General features: G+C 44.1%; 1 long non-coding RNA gene across 1 annotated transcript; it reads left to right on the plus strand.

Annotated features, from left to right (window-relative positions):
* The first annotated feature begins 1,746 nt into the window (after positions 1–1,746).
* LOC309865202 lies at positions 1,747–4,133 on the plus strand. Its single transcript, XR_014311975.1, has 3 exons — positions 1,747–2,708; positions 2,796–2,942; positions 3,225–4,133. It is a non-coding gene; the product is annotated as an uncharacterized lncRNA (long non-coding RNA).
* The last annotated feature ends 9,780 nt before the right edge of the window (positions 4,134–13,913 follow it).

Here is a 13,913-nt window from a genome sequence, read left to right on the forward strand (position 1 = left end):
AACGTTCAAAGAGATCGTATTAGTCACTGTTAAGGGTCTGTCAGTTGGAACGCTAGACTTTGAGTGGTGGTTATGTTTCACAGCCTCCTCCGTCAGCGATGGAGGCTAATTCCTTTCTCCTTCATAACACCAAAGTCCAAGATAGGTACCGACCCAATCCTAGAAACTTGGTAGGTCAAACACTTGCTTCTTTAAAAAGAGAGCCAAGTGGGGCACTGGGTGGCTGTTGGTTGGGCATCTGCCTTGGGCTCAGATCATGATCTCAGGGTCCTGGGATTATGTCCTGTGTTGGGCTCCCTGCTCAGCAGGAAACCTGCCTCTCCTTCTCCTCCTGCCTCTCCCACTATTCATTCTCTCTCACTCACTCTCTCAAATAAATAAGTAAATAAAAACTTTTTTAAAGAAAAAAAAGGAGAGCAAAGTTTGCTTATGCTGCTTAGTTGACTATTAAAAGAAAGAAAAAAAATCTGTCCAGTTGCTGTAGTTCTTCATTCTGGTGAACCTTCCAGAACTTCAGCAGGACGTTCACAGTGGTTGACTAGCAGTGACTAGGACAAATAAGCGGACAGAAGGAAAGGGGATGTGGCAGTATAGTACACAGTCTATAATCTGAGGAGACACCCAGTTCTCATTCAACCAGCAATAGTCACCCTACAACTGAGAATAAGGCAAAGCCACAGCAATCATTCGCAAAACTTTCTTTTTCAAGTGTTCACTATGAAAGGAGGAGCTAAACAAAACACATCAAATGTTGGAAATCCTTCACTAAAAACAGATAAGAAATAAATGCCCTAGGATAATTTCTTGTTCCCCCTCAAACTCAAACTCGGTCTTTCCCAATTAAATCTTTCTTTGTTTTTCTTTTCTCTTGTCTTCCATTTTTCCCTTCCAGGATCTCTGTTGCCACTATCTCTGCTTCTTTTCCTTTTTTCCCCAAAGATTCTTCTTGCAGCTCCTTTACTTCACCCTTTATTCCCCCTTCCACTTCCTTTGCTATCATTCTGCTTCATGTAATGGATATTTGTTGGCGGCTTATATCTCCACTAATAGAATGATGTCTTTCCTTTTCAGCTGCCCACCATTTTATTAGGCAACCCATCCTTCAGGAAAAGTCATCATTATCCCCTGTCCCACTGCCATCCCCTGGGCACAGTGACTCTTCCCCAGTTGAAAGCTAACGCTCAGCCAATCAGAGCTGAGGCGGTCAGGACCTGGTGTTCCCCAGACCGCCATCATTGCTGCTGACATAGGGCCGAGGGCCAGGATGAATGGACTGAAAGAAGAAAATTCTGCCTGTTACGTGAGCTACTAAATTTACTGCACTCTTTGAGCAAGTAGTGTTGTGTTTGTGTTTCTGTTACAGAAATGCCACGAAGTTCACTGTGTGATAAACAGGTGAAAGGTCTAGGTAATTTGCAACATACTGGAGAATACCAAAGTGAATAAACCTTATTACATTTTTCACACGGTTGAATGCTCATTGAAATAAATTTGGCTTTACAATCGCCCTCCTCCTCACAGAAAGGAAAGGGTCACAAGAGAGACCTAGAAACCATGCAAGATAGTGTACATCTGTCCAGCACACAAGTCGCAGGAAAGGTAGACACCATAGGGAGAAGACATTTTGAATCAGTGGTAGCTCTTTAGAAACAAACAAAACTCATACGTTTCTGGTACTTTGACTATTTTTCCTGGAAACTTAAATCCCATCAGGAGTCACCCAAGGATTCCAAAGCCAGAACAATCCTGATTTCTAGAACCTCCCAGTGGCCTAAATCTTTCAAGCCAGCAGACTACTTAGTAACTTGGTGTTTCCAAGCAGTGTGTGAATCACATGGATTTTAATGGCTTAAAAGAGGAAGTGCTAATTCCCTGTGGTCTGTATATACCAAACAATAGAAGCACCTGGAAATGCTGCTTTCTTGGTTTTGGATTCAATTAAGATTTTTATCTGGTGCCAGGCACATCCATTATGTGGTGTGTCACTTAATTTTCAGTACAACCTTGTGAGACACGAGGTGGGTAACAAAGACAAGGAGTTGGATATGAAATGACAAAGGAGCTAAATTTGCTGGTGCTTGAAGCACATTAAGACCAGGCTGGTGAGTGGAGGGAGGGTCCTGCGAGTCTCTTGTCTCCCTTGAGAGGGTGAATGAGGGACCACAAGAAGAGGAGACGGCTTAGGAAAGAAGCTAATAAGCTGTGACTATTCTGAATCTGAGGTAACTTTGAAACATTCAGACAACCTCAGAGGCTCAGAAGAGAGGACTGGACTGGAGACGGGCTTTGGAGTCATCGGTGCGTGGATAATAATAAAAGCAGCGGATGTGGAGGGCAACATCTGAGGAGAGCGTGGACTTCAGGAAATGCAAGGAAGAAAGAATCTCAACAAACACCACCAATCAAGAGGCAGCCGAGAAAGAACAACACAGGTGAGGCTGACCTTTCCATCACAGAAGGACATGGGAGAACCTGGTGACATGAAAGCTGGGAGAGTCTCAAGGAGAGCAGAGTGGCCAGAGGCAGCAGATGCCTCAGAAAAGCCCAGAAAGGCCAGAGAAAGGACATTGGAGTTGATAAGGAGAGGGCCTCTGCCTCAGAGCAATCTCAGGGCAAGATGGAAGCAGCAGACCTGCTGTAGTGGATTGAGGAGTCAGCAGGAAGAGAGGTACCACGTGATTATTCCAGATGGTTCTTGGACCTTGACTGTAAGTAGAAAGAGATGGAGAATACCTGGGTAAAGCTGGGTGGTTGTTTGCTCTTTTACTTATTTTATTTTATTTTATTTTTTAAAGAATGCAGGCATTTGAAGATCCGGGAGAAAGGGAATGACCAAGGAAGCAAGGCTCTGGGGAGGTGGAAGGGGTCAGGATCCAGATCAGAACAGTTCGGCTCTGAATAACACGAAGGCGACGCCATCCCCTGAGAGAAGAGCGAAGAAGGTGGGAGGGGGCTTGGCGGGAGGGGGCGTGGCTGGAGGGGCGTGGCTGGAGGGGCGTGGCTGGAGGGGCGTGGCTGGAGGGCGTGCCTGGGAATGGGCTGGGAATGGGCTGGGAGGTGTTAGAGGAAGACCTCGACAGAGCTCGTAGTCTGTGGCCTCGATCTCCCCTGAGATGGAGGGGAGGGGATCGAGCAGGGTCTTCGTGGAGAGGGCGGTGGCGGGAAGCCAGAGGAGGTTACCTTCTGCAGCAGCCCGTGGCTCACGCTCTGCCACTCCCACCCAGAAGTAGAAAAGAGCCCAGGCTTCAGGTGGAGCGATCCTGCTCATGTCCGGGGAGAAAACCTCGGTCCCCTACACTTCTGTGCTCCAATGAACCCTTCTCCACCCGCACCCCAACGCAGAGGGAACAACATCCTGATGGGAGGTGCTTACCTGAGACTCCACCTGGATCACAAGCAGCGTCTCCTCTGTCTCCAAGGAAAGAGACGCACTGGGTCGCAGGCCCGCTTGGAGAGCGCTCCCACGCAGCACATGGATTTGTGGCTTCCAAGTTGCCCCAGCTTCTCCTGCGCTGCTGTACCGCGGCTGGTGCGCACAGAGAGACGATCCCTCAGGGATGTAACTGTCCCTCAGAACAACGGATTACTTAAAATATAACCCCTGGGAAATTTTACTGGTTACCAAGCACATTTAGATGTAGCCTCCAGAAGAACACACACTGGCAACAGGCCTCTGGAGGAGAGGACAGTATATATACAGCCTTGAAGCCCAGCAGCTGGAACACCCCGCCCGCTCAGGACTGACCTCCGCCTCCTTCATTTTCCCGTTATCTCCCCTTCCCCCCCTGCCCCAGAGCACCTGCAGCTAATTAGATAAGTCCTTTGAACGTGCTTGCTCAGCTGTAAACTTTATGCGGCTTGACCAGACATATTTTGCCTTCCTTCTTGTTGATCTACAAGGCCTATGAGCAGCGTTTAGCCTTCTTCCGCTCTTCTGCTGATTACTCTCTGTATCTAATAAAAACGGGACTGAGGAGTTGTTGGGGCCAACAGTCTTTGCTAGTGGTGTCCCCCGCTCCCTTTCTCTGGCAGCTGACTTGGTCGTGCCTCATTCTTCTCCTATGCGCTGTCAGGAAGCAGCAAGGAAAGCCACAGAAACCCCCAAAACCGGACTACCAAGGCTTGTCAGGCGATTTTCCCGAAGATGTAAAATAAATGACATTGTTTCCCTTTGGGAAAGATTTTCCAAGGGTTGATAGAGAATTCTGTGAAAAGCTAGCAAATGCTACCATTGGGGGGGAGAATAAAACCATTCCAGGGAAAGCCACACAAGAGCTGGAGTTAAAAAGTAAAAAGTGTCCATAGACTTAATTTTTACTGCTGCAGATGCTTAAAACTGACAGGAAGAAGCAAACTTCCTCTCCCACCATCAGTAGTTCCTGTCAAGTGTGACCTGTGACTGTCTTCCAGCAGCCCAGGGCATTTCTGGTGGCCAGGAAAAGCTCCGGCTATAAACAATATATTTTTCAACCTCCTCGCGATGTGAAAAACTGGCTTTTTTTTTTTTAAGATTTTATTTATTTATTTGACAGAGAGAAATCACAAGTAGATGGAGAGGCAGGCAGAGAGAGAGAGAGAGGAGGAAGCAGGCTCCCTGCCAAGCAGAGAGCCCGATGCGGGACTTGATCCCAGGACCCTGAGATCATGACCTGAGCCAAAGGCAGCGGCTTAACCCACTGAGCCACCCAGGCACCCCCGAAAAACTGGCTTTTTAAGATTTTCTGAACACCTGCGGGGTGGTGTCCCTCACAAAGATGTCAAACGCAAAGAATGAATGAGAGGAAAGGAGCCCCCAAACCGGTCGCTTGAGTTTCCACAACTCAAAACACAATTCTTTGCCAAGAATTCAACTACTTCAGGCCCGGCAGTTGATTAAGATGGTGTTTCTGTGCATAGACGGGGCCAACTGTCTCTTGGCAAAGATTTATATTCCATAATCTAAAGTTAAATATAGTTGAACAGAGTTGAACTAAGTCTTGATTCTGTGTCTGGTAGCTACCTTCTAGAGGCAGAAACATCTGCAGCAGATTTAGCCTGGAGGCAGGGAAAGAGACGTACAATAACTCAGAAAGAGCTTTTCAGTTCTGGGATGGTGCACTTTACAGAGAAAGCTATAAAAAGAGAAGCTTAGGACCAAACATGGTCTTGGAGAGATCTAAAGTGGACTACTTGTTTACATTAATAAGGTTACTGAGATCTGAAAGGTGATAACGATGTCTTAAGAAAGACCCCAGAAAACAGCAAATTGAATAAATAAATACTAACCTGTGGAATTGCTTATTCTGACACAGACCCAGGCGTATCCGAGTTCCCACTACCTCACTGGGGACTTCACTCTGTCACCGATGCACTTTCATTCTCCATTGGGCTCCTTCTCATAAGCCTAAAAATAAACTCAAGACTCTACCATCCTAGGAAAAAAAAACATTCTCTTAACACTCTTTGCCTTCTTCTACTGGCAAACCTTAAGAAAGTATGATGTAGTAAGAAAATGTTCTATGGCCTGAATGTTTGCCTCCCACCACGCTTCATAATGTTGAAGCCCTATCTCCCAATGTGATGGTTTTTGGAGGTGGGACCTTTAGGATGTGATTGCGGTTAGATTAGGACGTAAGGGTGGGGCCCTCATCATGGGACTAATGCTCAGAAAAAGAAAAAGAGACACAAGATCTCTCTCTCCCCACTCTGGGTGATAATACAATAGGACAGCCACCGGTAAACCAAGGAGAGGGTCCTCACTAGACACTGAATCTGCTAGCATCTTGATCTTGACCATCCCAGCCTCCAGAACTGTGAGAAATAAATGTCTGCTGTCGTGTAAACCACCAAGCCTGTGGAGTTCAGATACAGCAGCCCGAATTGCCAAAGAGAGCCGGCTTCGAAAGTGTCTAATTCTATGTTAAAATGCTTACCAGTGCTTATCTTAAATTTCTCGATCCTGACTCCTCTCTTGCATTTCAGCTGACTGTTGATTCTAAGTCTCTCTCATTCTTCTCCAGTTCCTCTTCCTTGCCCAAATTTTGCTATATGCAGGCTGTGTTTGGCACTTTGCTCAAAGGAGACGTTGTCCCTGGGTAGTACCACCTGGCCCAGAAAACCTCTCCTCTCTACCCTCTTCATCCAACTGCTCCTATTCCCTACTCTGCCTACATGTCCCAGAGGCATACATTTGGTACATCCCAAAGCCAGCGCATCATGTCCTCTCCCTCCATGTAAAACCTCTTTTCCCTCCAACACCCTACGTCCTAGATAAGCATCCCATTGTTAACACTAAAAGCCTGGTGTTAATTTCTGATTCCTCCTTCCCTCTTACACTTACATCTAATTTGTCACCATGCCCTGTTAATCCTACATCCTAAACTCCCTCTGATCTTTCTTTTCCTCTTAGTTTAGGACCTCATCTGTACTCTTTAAGCTGCTTCCTGATGTGATTTTTTCATGTCTATTTCTCTCCACTCTGGAATCAAGTGATCTCTATCATATACAAATCAGATACCACTGCAGCCACACTGCAAATCTCTGTTTTCCTGTCTATGGGATACAGCTTCTAGACCATACTATAGTCCTTACCCGTCAGGCGAAGTCTAGTTCCCCCTCCTACGTATGTCCACGATTCGGTAAAAACTATCCTAAATGGCCCATCTCCCCACCCCATCCCCCGAACTGAGTGACTTGCCCACTTATTTCCGATCTCTTTAACCTTCTACATATTTCTACCCTATATGCTGAGTATTTTCTCACATGGCTTTTTCCCCCAGTTAGTCTGTGAGTTCTTCTTTGGCAAAGAGCACATCTTTTTTTTTTTTTTTTTTTAAGATTTTATTTATTTATTTGACAGAGAGAGAAATCACAAGTAGGCGGAGAGTCAGGCAGAGAGAGAGAGAGAAGCAGGCTCCCGCTGAGCAAAGAGCCCGATGCGGGGCTCGATCCCAGGACACTGAGATCATGACCTGAGCCGAAGGCAGCGGCTTAATCCACTGAGCCACCCAGGCGCCCCCAAAGAGCACATCTTATGTATCTTGGTCTTGCAGCACCTGGCACAGTCCCTGACAACCAACACTTACTGGGATTTTTTGAGTGGAAAATGTACTGAGTGAATGAGTGAGTGAATGACTGAGATGTTAACTTCTAGGTCTCACTGGCCCACTTTGGAAGATTGTTCTACATTTTGTCTTCTTTGTGTGGCATTCTATTGCTAAGGTCAAGATTTTAGGGAAAGGCTTCCCAAAACACCCGTATAAAGCACATGGAATGTGTCTGTGAAGTTACAGACTCCTCCGGCCATGAGGATCGCTAGGGTGCCTACACTGATCGCTAGGGACTCTGCTTTGCTCAAGAAGGAGCCGATTAGGCAGGAGAACCAACTTCACTGCGGATTTGCTCTACCCCTGAATTTTCTGGCATGACCAGAGGCTCCACAACAAATAGGGTGAATGTTCCTTATTCTACTTGTCCTTTGGCTCCCTCAAGGGTTCATTTTCCTCAAGTCACATGTTCTAAAATTAAGAAACATAGGGGCTATAATAAAATGAAAGTGCGCACATTCTCAAAACAGATTTTATTGACCCTCATAGGTAAATTGAAGTAATCTTTAAAAACCCAAGTAAGAGTGCTCATTATATCACCCAGTCTTGCTAAATAATACCTCGCCTTCTCTAAACATCAGGTTCCTCTTTTCCCTACACACTACCACAGCCTTAGCTGTCATCCTTATCACCACAGCGGTGATCCTCTTGTCCTGCTTTCTCCTGAAAAGGCACCACTGTTTTCTTCCTTATGTTGTGTGTGAGTGGTATGGTAGTCATTTAGGATATTGTCATCTCTTTACAGATAGATGTTAAACAACTTTGGGAAAAGACAACATATTTGTATTTGTCTTTAAGTCACAAAAAATATTAATCAAACATTGGCAAAATATTATAGATGTTTGCACAAGGTGATTAATTTGTGTTAACTTAAAAAAAAAAAGTCTGCCTGGAGGAGGCTGATCGAATAAACTAGAGTTTGTTGGAGTACTATACTGCTATCAAAAATGAGTAATATCTTTTTTATTGTATAGCATGATGACTTCTAGAATATATTGTTGCATTAGGCTTTTTGCTCAGCAGGGGGAGCCTGCTTCTCTCTCTGCCTGCCACTTCCCCTGCTTGTACTCTTTCTCTCTGACAAATAAAATCTTAAAAAAAAAAACAATTTTTTTTTGGTTCAGAATTTGATTTGGAAACTATCAATATAATGTATCTTAATTTTTAAAAATCCAGCTATGATACCAAAAACACAGGCAAAAATAGGAAAAAGATAGGCAAATTGTATTAAAAATTCTGTGCATCAGGGCTCCTGGGTGGTTCAGTTGGTTGAGCAACTGCCTTCAGCTCAGGTCATGATCCTAGAGTTACCAGATGGAGACCCGCATTGGGGTTGGGGGGGAGGTCCCTGTTCAGCAGGGGGCCTGCTTTTCTCCCTCTGCCCTTCCCCCATCATGCTCTCTCTCTATCATTCTTTGTCTCAAATAAATAAATAAAATCTTTAAAAAAAAATTCTGTGCATCAAAGGACACAGTGGTGAAAAGATACCCTGTGAAGTAGTAGAAATATTTTCAGATAATATATCTGATAACAGGCTAACATCCAGAATATGTAAAGAATTCCTTTCATTCAGGGATGCCTGGGTGGCTCAGTTGGTTAAGTGGCTGCCTTCAGCTCAGGTCATGATCCCAGTGTCCCGGGATCGAGTCCCACGTCAGGTTTCTTGCTCAGCAGGGAGCCTGCTTCTCTCTCTGCCTCTGCCTGCCACTCTGCCTGTGCTTGCACGCTCTCTCTCCCTCTATCTCTCCAACAAATAAATAAATAAAATCTTAAAAAAAAATTCCTACCATTCAACAATAAAAAACAAACAACTCAATGAAAAAAAAAATGGGCAAATACCTTGAATGGTTTGATCATCAGGGTAACGCAAATTAAAACCACAATGAGATAACTATCTCATGCCTATTGGGATGGCTATTACCAAGAAACAAACAAAACAGATTTTTTTTTTTTAACCAATATGTTGAGGATATGGAGAAACTGGAATCCTTGTGTAGTGTTATTGGGAATGGGAAATTGTGCAGCCTCCATGGAAAACAGTGTGGTCATTCCTCAAAAAGTTAAAAATTGGACTAAAAATATGATTCAGCAATTCCAATTCTGGGTATAGACCCAAAAGAATCAAAAACAGAGTCTCAAAGAGAAGTCTGTACCCCCATGTTTATAGCAGTATTATTCACAATAACCAAAAAGTTGAAACAGCCCAAGTGTCCATCAAAGGCTAAATGAATACACAAAATCTGGTATATACTTATGATGGCATATTATTCAGCCTTAAAAAGGAAGAAAGTCCTGAAAGAAGCTACAACGTGAATGAACCTTGAATACATTATGCTAACTGAAATAAGCCAGTCACAAAAAGATGGATACCGCGTGATTCCATTCCCATGAGACTCCTAGAGTAGTCAAACGCATAGAAACAGAAAATAGAACGGAGGTTACCAGCGGTTCAGGGAAAGGGGTTGGGAAGTCATCGTTTAATGAGTATGGAGTTTCAGTTTTGCAAGATGCAGATGGAGATGGACAGTGGTGATGATTGAAATACTTAGTACTACTAAAGTGGACACTTAAAAATGATTAAGGTGGTAAATTTTACATGGTATGTATTTTACCACAATTAACAATTTTTAAAATACTGAATCAAATGACTACAATAAAGAATTGATATTTTGGGCGTGCCTGAGTGGCTCAGTCAGTTAAGCATCTGCCTTCAGCCATGATCTCAGGGACCTAGGATGGAGCCCCCCAAATTGGGCTCCCTGCTCAGCGGAAGCCTGCTTCTCCCTCTCCCTCTGCCTGCCACTCCTCCTGCTTGTGCTCTCTCTCTCTGTCAAGTAAATGAATAAAACCTTAAAAAAATAACTGATATTTTAAAAAAGACATTTAAGGAACAAGCCAATGTGGTATATGGACCTTATTTGAATCCCAATTTAAACAAATAATATCTTAGGAGCACTTGACTGGCTCAGCCAGAAGAGTGTGTGACTTTTGATCTCAGGGTCATGAGTGTGAGCCCTCTTTTGGGTGTAGAAATTACTAGAGCATAAACAAACTTTAAAAAAAAAATGAAGTAATACCTTTATAAGGGTTGTGGGAACTTAAATACAGACTGGATATTTAATGATATTAACGAATTATTGTTTTTTAGGTATGATAAGGGTATGATGGATTTTCTTTGTTTGCTTTCTGGGGTGGTTTTTGTTCTAGTTTTTGTTTTAATTAAGAATTTGTTTTTTAGGGGTGTCTGGGTGGCTCAGTCAGTTGAGCATCTGCCTTTGGCTCAGGTCATGATCCCAGGGTCCTGGGATGGAGCGTCGCATTGGGTTCCCTGCTCAGCAGGGAGTCTGCTCATCTCTCTGCCCCTCCCCCTGCATGCTCTCTCTCTCTCCCTCTCAAATAAATAAATAAAATCTTTTTTTAAAAAAGACTTTTTAAAAGCAGTTTTAGGCTCCCAGCAAAACTGAGGGGGAAGGTGCAGAGCTTTCCCATTGACCAGCCCCCCCAACACACCCGCATGCACAGCACCCCCCATTACTAACTTCTCCACCAGAGTGGTACGTTTGTAAGACTCGGGAACTTCTACTGACCCATCACAATCCCCCAGAGTCTGCGGTTCACACCGTTCACACCCAGTGGTGTACATCCTGTGGGTGTTTTAAGTACTCTTTTTCTCAGACATATACTCATATATTTACCGGTGGAATTGTATGACCTTCTGGATGTGCCTCAGAACAATCTGAGAACGGAGGGAAGTGCAACTGCCTGTCAGAACAATGTATTACTTATAACCCCCGGGAAATTTTACTAGTTACCAAGCGCATTTAGATACAGCCTTAAGAAAAACAGATACTGCCACAGGCCTCTGGGGGAGAGGACGATCTATGGCCTTGAAGCCCAGCAGCTGGGGATGCCCGGCTCGCTCAGGGCGGAAGGCCGCCTGCTTCATTTTCCCGTTATCTCCCCTTCCCCCTGGAGAGCACCTGTGGCTACTTAGCTAAGTCCTTTGAATGTGCTTGTTCAACTATAAACTTTATACTGCTTGTACAGATATATTCTGCCTTCCTTGTTTATCTACAAGGCATATGACTAATGTTTGACCTTCATCGACTCTTCCGTTGGTTACTGATTTTACTTAATAAAAGCCAGACTGTGGAGCTGCTCGGGGCAGCAGTCTTTCGACTGTGGTCCCCCGCTCCCAGTCTCTTGCAGCTGACTTGTTTGTGCCTCATTCCTCTCCCGTTCGCCGACTGGCAGCGGCAGGGAAGTGTGTTGGAGGGTAGATAAGATGGTTATGCGTTGATAACTGTTGAAACTGACTTAGGGGTACAAGAGGCTTCCACACATTATTTTCTCTGTTTATGTTTATTTTTGATATTTTGGAGTAATAAACACTTTTTAAAAATGTTTACAGTTCTGAAATCTGCGTTTAGAGTGATTCATTATACTATTCTCTTTGCCTCTGTGTTTATAAAATTTTCATAATACCAAGTCTAAAAAAATCCTTCACCAGGATGATCACCTCTACCCAATGGTATCCCCACTTTCCTTACTGCCTCTCCACTGTTGGCAGGGCCAAGTGTAAGTTCCCTGTGATGACTCCCGAGGCCCTCCATGACCTGCCCTCGGCTCTGCTTCCCAGCCCTTGCCTTCAGGGCAATGCAAAAGTAATTTGGTCCCTAAGTACATAGGGCTGTTGGTGCCTCTGACTTTTCATGTGGTCTTCCTTGTTCCTGCAATATCCTTTCCCTCCTCATCCACCTGGGGAGCAATTCTTCTTCCAAAACCCTCATCAGGGCTCATGTTTTCTAAAAGCTTCCCTTCTCACCTCTCTCAACTCCTTAAATATCTGTGGCAGCTCTCTGGCAAATTATCACTCTCCCATTTCTCTGATGTGCACAGACATTAATCTTCACACAAATTTCACTACATTATAATTTTTTTATTATGGGGCTGCCCCCCCACTAGGTTATGGTCATACTATGGATGCATGATAAATATTTATTAAATCAACTCCTGCTTCAAAAATTTCTGAGTGACATTGCAAAGAGAAGGAAAGGCTAAAATGAAAAAAAACCTATTCAGTAACCAGAATGTTTTTTTCATACTCTAAATCAACAGAGAAAACAAAACAGTCACCAGAGCTAAAGAGGTCATTAAAGATTTTGTGTCATCTCAGGAAACAAACAAAATTCCTCTCTACAGCACACCATGATGGCTCCAGTCACAAAATTATTTTTAAATCACTTCAGAAAACACAGGAAGATCTTAAGTGGAAGCTAACGTCATGTAGATATTCCTCTCAGGAGATTAAGAACCTTATTTGGAGGACCCCTGAAAGCGACTTGGGGTTTGTTGAAGATGGAAAGCGCCCATTAGGAACATTGGTAACATTTGTGGATTCTTGCCATACATTCTAATTGATCATTTTAGTGATTCTCTTGTTTCTCTTTTCTTTCTAAGTTTACTTTTTAAAAATGTATTCACACACTTCAAGGTCCAATGAGAATACAAACCATTTCCTGCCTCCTCTCCCTGACCTCCCCCCACTCCTGCCCTCCACTATTTCCTGAGTCACATCAGCACCTCCTTTCTACTCCTGTCAACCAATTCTTCTGGCACCTACCTTCTATTTTTTTATGTCATAGTCTTACATAGCTTTTCCTGATTTCTCAGCTGGAGGCACCATTTTTTATTTCCACATAGAAATAGAAGGCTTTCTCACACACCAGCCTTCATCCTAACCATGCATATAGGCCAACTTCCTGACCTGCATCCCTCCTATTATATGGGAACTGGTCTGAGAATGATATTCAGTGGTTCCACGCCATGACTGTGTAAACACTATAGACCACTGGACCATGCGGCATCCTAAGAGGAGATTTCCTTTCCTCCACAACTTTTGGTTTTCCCTGGAGTTCACAATAGAACTTTTTCATATTTTCTTAGCTTTCTCTCTGCTAATCACTAACCCTCAAATTTGTGACTTACATAAATGTTCCCTCAATGTATTCAAATCCATTACGTTTTCTATCAATTTACCTTCTTAAAGAAGTCTCAAGCTTGGGCGCCTGGGTGGCTCAGTGGGTTAAAGCCTCTGCCTTCAGCTCAGGTCATGGTCCCAGGGTCCTGGGATCGAGACCCCCATCAGGCTCTCTACTCCACGGGGAGCCTGCTTCCTCCTCTCTCTCTGCCTGCCTCTCTGCCTACTTGTGATCTCTCTCTCTCTGTGTTAAATAAATAAATTTAAAAAAAAAAAGTCTCAAGCCTTCTAATGTTGTCTTGCTGTTTAGCTATTACAGTCAGAGGGGAAAGTTACTCAAAATTGAAACTAAGATCTCGATATTGCTGAGAACTACACGTGGAAGGCTGGAGAGATGCTCACACCAGTCGGTAGCTGGTCATATGCAAACCCCATTTCCTTAACCCGTCAAAATTATGGATCTTTTTCACATGAGTAGAGTCCAAAACTCTCTTGAAAAATTGCCCCATGGCCAGCAGAAGAAAAGTCTATGACACTCAGGTAGAGGAAATGAGATGTCCTGTCACTTAGCAAAATTCAGGAGGGTGGACCTTAGTTAGAGTCAAGTGAGCAGATTTCAGTAGGCTTTACCTTGGAATAAATCACCTCATAACCTAGTGGCTTATGACAATGATGTATTATCCCACTGTCTCTGTGGGTCAGGAATTTAGGAACAGGGGTGCCTGGGTGGCTCAGTCAGTTAAGCCTCTGCCTTTAGCTCAGATCATGATCCCAGGGTCCTGGGATTGAGGCCCACATCAGACTACTTGCTCAGCGGGGAGCCTGCTTCCCCCTCCCGCTCTGCCTGC

This window comes from Mustela nivalis, assembly GCF_964662115.1.
Source record: "Mustela nivalis genome assembly, chromosome: 5".
Taxonomy (NCBI): domain Eukaryota; kingdom Metazoa; phylum Chordata; class Mammalia; order Carnivora; family Mustelidae; genus Mustela; species Mustela nivalis.